Here is a 7,719-nt window from a genome sequence, read left to right as displayed (position 1 = left end):
CAGGGTTTCCGAGGGTGTAAATCTTTACGGGAGTAGAAAGCCTCATCTTTCTCCCGCGGAGCGGCTGGTAGTTTCGAACCGCTGACCTTAAGGCTCGCAGCCCGATTCGTAACCACTACGCTACCAGAGCTCCTTGCACCCGGACATAGTAAGGGACATTCCTGATTCCTTTGGCCCAGACAACTTTGTTGAGCCTGGTGTCAATGCACACATCTGGTGTTCATTGCACACCTTCATGGCAAATTTCCAAATCTCCTTGAGTGCTCGAGGGGCACGATTCTTGAAGCCTACTCCATGAATGCGGTTGTGAATGTTGATGGTGTACTCTCTGGCCACCATTTCGTTGGTAGCAGAACAGGCCGTCTTCGTCTCACCACTCTTCTTTGCGGGAGCCATAGCGATGGGACCAGGTTGGAAAGGAAGAGCGAAAAGGATTATGGGTAGTGCTAGTCTAGTTTTTAAAGATCCAGTTAGGTTTACTTTATTTTTTCTTGAAATATACTTGATTTCCTCTTCAATGTAGTTCTGTAACTACATTAGTCTCGCTTTTTACTTTTTTTTTTTTAATGCTGTTGTTGTTGCAACTGTTTTGGAGTCCTGGTGTGGTACTGCAGGTTAACGCGCTGGACTACAAGGTCAGTTTGACCCACAATGTTGGCAGTTCAAGCTCACCAGCTGCTCCTTGGAAACCCTATACTAGGTCATTATGAGTCGGAACAGACTCGACAGCACATAACAACAACAACAGCAAAGTCTGTTTTCTTTACATGTTCTCCAGGTGTGGCCCTGTAGGATCAGCACTTGACTTTGAACCACAAGGTCAGCAGTTCACACCCACAAGTTGTTTGTTCCTTGTAAACCCTATACAGGGTCACAATGAGTCAGAATTGACTTGATGGCACTTAATACCAACCACAACATATCTAGATTGAGTCTAGGTGACATTGTCATGTATGTTAGTCTCAGGTTGTCTGTTATTGTAGGTTCTCTGTCCAAAGAATTCCCTTTAGTATTTTTTGAAAGGAAGATTCATCTGGTTTTTACAAATCCTTATAATTTTTGTTTGTCTGAAAATAACCTAATTTTGCAATCATATTTGATGGACAGTTTTGCTGGATATAGGATCCTTGATTGGCAATTGTTTTTCTTTTTCCAGAGTCTTATATAATATGTCATTTCATTGTCTTCTTGCCTGCATGGTTTCTTTGAGTCTTATTAGTTGTCTTTTATAGGTAATTTTTCATTTTTCCTGTTTTGAAAAATTTTATATGTCTTGGTGTTTTTCTTTTGGATTCTATCCTGTTTGTAGTTCATTCAACTTCTTGAATGGATTTTTTCTCATCTTTCATGATGTTAGGGACATTTTCTGTCTCTTCCTGTTCTGGAATTTCTCGCACATGTAAGTTATTCCTCTTGATAGTGTCCCACATAAGTCTTAGGCTTTCTTCAGATATGTTGTTCTTTTTTTCTGATTGTTCCTCTAACAGATGGATACTGAGAGTTCAGTAATTTGACTTTCCATTGATTCATATCTCTTTCTTTACCCTTTTAATATATTATCTATTTCTGAAGTCTTAGTGTTCATCTTCTGGTTTTCTCATTGTGTTTTTATATGGTTCCCATTTTTTCACTTACTTTGTCAGTCTGTTTCTTGAATTTTTCCACAGTTTTGTCTATGATTTCCTTGATGCCATCTGTACTTTTCTTGATCTTTCTCACAATCCATTGAAGTTGCCTTCAGCATTCTTTTAAATTCCTTATCAGGTAGTTCTGATCTCATTTCTGGTGTTATATTTTCTGATTCTGTATTTTAGTAGCTTGTTTGAGGCACTCTGTCTTGTTTCTTTGTGTTAAGCTGAAATTGTCTGTTTTCTCCAAGACATTGTGGTATCGTATTTATATTTAGTTGATGATTGTATATTGGTGTGTTCTTAGGCACTCACCACCTGTCTCCTGGTGGATGTGGTAGAGACCAGAAGTGTGAACACAGTTCTCTGTTCACTGTGTAATGTAGTTCAGAGCGGGTTCACATGACTCCAGAAGCAGGAGTCCTATGCCAGGTGCCTGACCCCAGACAGAGCAAAGGCTACACAGAGGGCTGCTGGATTGTTGAGGACAGGGCCTGACCATGCCCTTGCCTGCCACGAGTGCATGGAAAAACTGCACCCCTTGCCGCCAACCTCCAGCCACATCCTAAGCCACTGTATCTTCAGTCACTCACAAAAGCTCAAGATCACTGTGGTGCCCCAGTTCCCACTCAATCCACCTCTCTGTCCTATCCTCTGATGCTCAAGTTTCCAGTTCCCACTCAATCCACCTCTCTGTCCTATCCTCTGTTGTCCAAGTTTCTAGAATCACCAACTGTATCTGTTTCAGTCGATCTCCCATGTGTTTGTTGCAGAGGGTCGGCCCAGTGTACCTGCTTACCTTGCCATATTGCTCCAGTCCTATCACAAACACTTTTCCTTGTGGAACTATAGTGTGCTTTCACATAACACTATATCTGTCATGTGAACCTTCTTCACTGCTTGTATTCAACTGACTCTCCAACAAGGGAATGATTCTCCAACAAGGGAACTTTACCCACCTGCATTTTCACACTACACACCACCAATCTGCCCACCTCACACACACTATATCATGTGCTGCTTCCTTTTCTCCACACGCCTGAGGGGTGGTGAGTGTGGGACTTACTTTTCTCACCCCTAAAATTCTTTTCTTAGACAGTCTCAAGGTTAAGTACTGCTTTGGGTACTTCACTGTCCCAAGCTTTGGAACTAGTATGAATCCGGGTTGTTTCAGATATTGTAGGACTGGGAGGGTTTTCTTCTATTCCTCCTCTTGTACTCACTAAAGTCTGAGCCCAACTTGAGGCTCTTTGACTTTAAAGTACCTCTGATTTGAGCAGGGGCATTGAGAAGAACCATCTTGGTCCATGGACCTTGAATACCAGGTGCCAGACAAAGCAACAAGAGTCCACAGATGAAACCCTGTGGGTACTGCTAAATAAGTTGGTGTTCTGGGCATAAATCATTCTTTGACAAATCATAACCAATGTGTTAAGGAAGGGATTTCACATGGCCCAATCTTCTGAGAGATGCCAAGAACTGCTTGACCCTCTGGGATGATCTGAATTTGTCTTGGATTCTAAGGAATGTGAGGAAAGGGCAGATCAGAGAGCTGGAGGGATAAAGTGAATCTGCAGCATCTCTGAGTTCACTTCGTCTCTGCACTCACCCTGTTGGCCTCAAGAATTGCAGCTTCAGGAGGCTATGGGGAGACTCAAGCTACTCCTTCATTTTGATATCTGAATTTACCTTCAAGCATTGAAAAAATATTATAGATTTTTTTTTTACATTTTTCCCCCCACTTAACAATATGCCCCAGACTTACAAGTTTGCAAGAGGGTGTTTAGTTTCAGAGTGTGCGGGGGAAGGTAGAGTCCACACTGATTAGTTTTCATCTTGTCTAGATGGGTCTGGTGAAAAGAGATGGGGTAAGATTTTGATTCAATAGTGAGAAATTGTTATCATGACTAATTGCGACTGTCACAACTGTAAAGGTAGAAGTTTTGTAACAAAAACGGGGGAGTAATTAATTTTATAGTCCAGAAACAGAGGACCCTAGGACCATCAAGGGAGAAGAGCACAAGCAGAGTGCAGGACCCTATCCAGAGAAGCAGGGACAACAGAGATGGGGACATGGAGAGAGGGAGCAGCCGAGGACTCTGGACTCGTGGAAAGAGAAGGACTGGGTGCTGGTGGCCAGGAGGCAGGCTTGCAGAATGTGCCCTTTGGCTGTTTAAATTATTATATATTCCTGAGTGTTTCTGTGTACATCTTTTCCCCACCCCCAACCCCCACCCCCCAAAAAAAACAACAAAACAAAAAACGGGCAATGGAAACAAATACTGTTGAATGATAATGCACGGAGGAGATTGTAATCATTGCAATGAAACTATGGTGTAAAGCCAATGTTCTCCCATGTAAACTATCACTCAGTTCACAATAAAAACCACTCTTCATCAGTTCATGGAAATCTTCCTTAATCTTTTTTACAGTTGTTTATGACTCCGGTGTGTGAACATGCCACAGTTTATTCAACTGCTGTCTACACATAGGAACGGATATTATTTCCAATATTTTGCAACTACAAACTATGCTGCAATAAATAGCCTTGTGCATGTGCACTTCCACATTACTGAAGGTTTATCTTCAGGGTGAATTGCGAGTAGGGGGATTGCTGGGTCAAAAGATAAACACATATATAACTTTTTATTGTGTATTGAGTGAAGGTTTACAGAACAGATCATCAGTTTTACATCCAACAAGTCATACACTTCATTTAATCTTGATTGCAATTCCCTCTATGTAACCGGACTGTGTTCTTTGTTTCCATTCTTCCTGTTTTCCCCACCCTTCAGAATTTTGTCCTTAGCCAAATGTTGATCTGATCTTGAATGGTTGACCTGATCTTGAATGGTGTGTGTACCTCACTAGTGTTGTTGTCTCTTTCATATACCTATTTTTGTTGTTGTTAAGCATAGCGACCCTGTATAGGGTTTCTGAGGCTGTAAATCTTTACGGGAGCAGAAAGCCTCATCTTTCTCCCATAGAACCGCTGGTAGTTTTGAACTGCTGACCTTGAGGTTAGCAGCCCAACTCGTAACCACTATACTACCATGTTATTGTTGTTGTTGTTAAGTGCCATCGAGTCGGTTCCGACCCATAGCGACCCTGTATAGGGTTTCCGAGGGGCAGCTGGTGAGCTTGAACTGCCAACCTTGTAGTTCAAACGGCTTTGCAGTCTGGCACATTAGCCCACAGCGCCACACCAGGACGCCACGCTACCATAGCTTGGCTGGAAATTGAGCCATGGGGATGAGTTCAGTTCCAGACCTGAAGGATGACCAATGTCCATAGTCTCGGGGTTCCACCAGTCTCAATCTGACTAGTAAGCCTGATCTTTTTCATGATTTTGATTTTCATTCCAAATTTTCTTCCACTCTATCAAGGACCTTCTAATGTGATTCAGAGCAGTTGGTAGTGGTGGCCGGGCACCATTTTTTTTTTGTTTTGTTTTTTGTCTCAGGGTCATGGATACTGATGTTCACATTAGCTGGACTAATTGCTTTCAAGTGTCTTCAATTTCATCACTCTTCTTTCTTCCAGACAAGGAGAGACCAATAATTGCACCTCATGAACTTTTTGTTTTTAGACTTTCTATTGTGAATTGAATGAAAGTTTACAGAACACATCATCAGTCCTACATTCAACAAATCTTACACTTCATGACATTGCAAGATTGCAACTCCTATGTACCATCAGTTAATGGTATTTACCTCTACTCATTTTAACTCTTGCACTCCTCCCTTTATCTTCCACTACCGTCTTCTTTCCTCTACCAACCTCCCTCTTGTTGTATATTGTATTCCCCATCACTTAAGTTGACATGTGTCTATCTTCTCCTCAGTGACTTGTTTTCCCTTCCCTCACATCCCTGGTAACCATCATGGAATGGTTCTTTTATCAAGAAAATATTTTCTTAAGTTTTTACAACAGTGGCCTCATACAATATATGTCCTTTTGTAATTGACTAATTTCACTCAGGTTCATCCATGTTATCATGTGTTTCGCAGATTCATCATTACTCTTCAATGTTATGTAGTATTCCACTGTGTGTATGTACCAAAACTTGTTTAACCATTCATTTTTCTGTTGATGGGAATTTAGTCTGTCTCCATCTTTTTGCTATTATGAATAGTGCTGTGATGAACATGTTGTTGTTGTTGTTGTCAAGTGCCATCGAGTAGGAACCGACTCATAGAGACCCCATGCACAGCAGAACGAAACAATGTCCGATCCTGGGCCAATCTCACCACCGCTGCCATGCTTGAGTCCATCAGTGATGCCACCTGGCTGATCCATCTTGTTGGGGGTCTTCCTCTTTTTCTCTGACCCTCCATCTAACCCAGCATGACATCCTTCTCCAGCGACTGTTCCCTCCTGACAATATGTCCAAAGTATGAGAGACGAAGCTTAGCCATCCTGGCCTCCAAGGTGTGCATATATCTATTCTTTTTTTTAAATTTGTTTGTTAGATAAATTCTATTGCATCAAAAATATCACCGATAGGTTTTAGCAATCATCTGACCTTGTTTCTATATCTGGATAGCTTTTATAGCTTACTCATTAGCCTGTTGGATGGCTCCTTTTTCAGACACATAGATACCATCCCCAAATTTTTGGATATCCTTGTTTTTAACTGCTGTGCTTGGCTGAGTTAAGCAGCTGAATTTGATACAAGTTCAATATCATTTTCTTCAAGAATTAATTCATCTTTCTGGGCTTGAGATACTGAACAACTAACACCTGCCCTCATCTGAACCCTACGGATATATTTTTCATGAGACTGGCTCTCTTGGATAACAACGTTGATGGGGAAGTGAGCATACACAGACCTCATCTTGTAAACGGAAGCCCAGGGTAATACTCTTGATCTTAGTCTGCTCATGACTACAGATAGTGCAAACTGTAGCGACTTCCATTCTATTTCCCCTCAATTTGTCAATGTGAAGCCTCTTCTTTTTCCTTCCAAAGAGACTAAGCTCTACATTGATGTGATTGAAGTCTCAGCTATTTCATGCCTTCTTTAATAAAGTGTCTATTCATATCCTCTGTCCATTTTTCAACTGGATTATTTGTCTCCATCTGATTGAGGTGAGGTGTTCTATACGTTTTAGCGAGTAGTCCCTTGTCCAAAATTTTTCCTAGTCTATGGGTTCTCTCTTTACTCTTTTGGTGAAATCTTTTGATGCACATAATTGTCTAATTTTTAGGAGGTTCCAGTCACCTATTTTGTCTTCTGCTGTTTGAGCATCTTCTGCTATGTTTGATAGTCTTTTTATGTTGTATATCAGAGCCCCTAAGTTTGTTCCTGGTTGCACAGTGGTGCCATACGATAAACATTAGACTGTGAACCATAAGGTCCATGGTTTGAGCCCAGCAACTGCTCCGTGGGAGAAGGATGAGGCTCCCATGAAGATTCAAACCTTCAGAAACCCTATGCCAGGTTCCTATGAGTGGGAACCACTTAACAACAACAACAACAAGATTGCTGTTATTTTTTTTCATTGATGATCTTTGTGTTCTAGGTTTTACATTTAATCCATGTTGAGTTTGTTTTTGTATATGGTGTGAGAGATGGTCTTGTTTCATTCTTCTGCAAATGAATATTAGTTTTGCCAACACCATATGTTAAAAAGACTATCTCGTCCCCATTTAATGTGTTTTGGTCCTTCGTGGAAGATCAAGTGACTGTGGGTAGATGGATTTATTTCTGGATTCTCAATTCTATTCTACTTATCTATGTGCCTTTCATTGTGTTTTGAGTGAAAAGCCTCCTACTTTATCCTTCTTTGTAAGTAATGCTTTGCTTATCCAGAGCCTCTTTCCTTTCCATAAAAAGTTAGTGATTGGTTTCCCCATCTTTTTAAAGAATGATGTTGGAATCTGGATTGGGATTGCATTTCATTTATAGAGTGCTTTGGGTTGTGTTGACAATTTAGAGATCATCTGAAGAACAGATTTGATGCATTAAACACTAAAGACCAAAGACCAGAAGAGCTGTGGGATGACATCAAGAACATCATACATGAAGAGAGCAAAAAGTCATTAAGAAGACAAGAAAGAAGGAAAAGGTCAAAATGGATATCAGAGG

The sequence above is a fragment of the Chrysochloris asiatica genome, unplaced genomic scaffold (assembly GCF_000296735.1).
Source record: "Chrysochloris asiatica unplaced genomic scaffold, ChrAsi1.0 scaffold00404, whole genome shotgun sequence".
In the NCBI taxonomy this organism is placed as follows: domain Eukaryota; kingdom Metazoa; phylum Chordata; class Mammalia; order Afrosoricida; family Chrysochloridae; genus Chrysochloris; species Chrysochloris asiatica.
The sequence above is the reverse complement of the archived record's forward strand: the minus strand, read 5'-3'. Positions refer to the sequence as shown.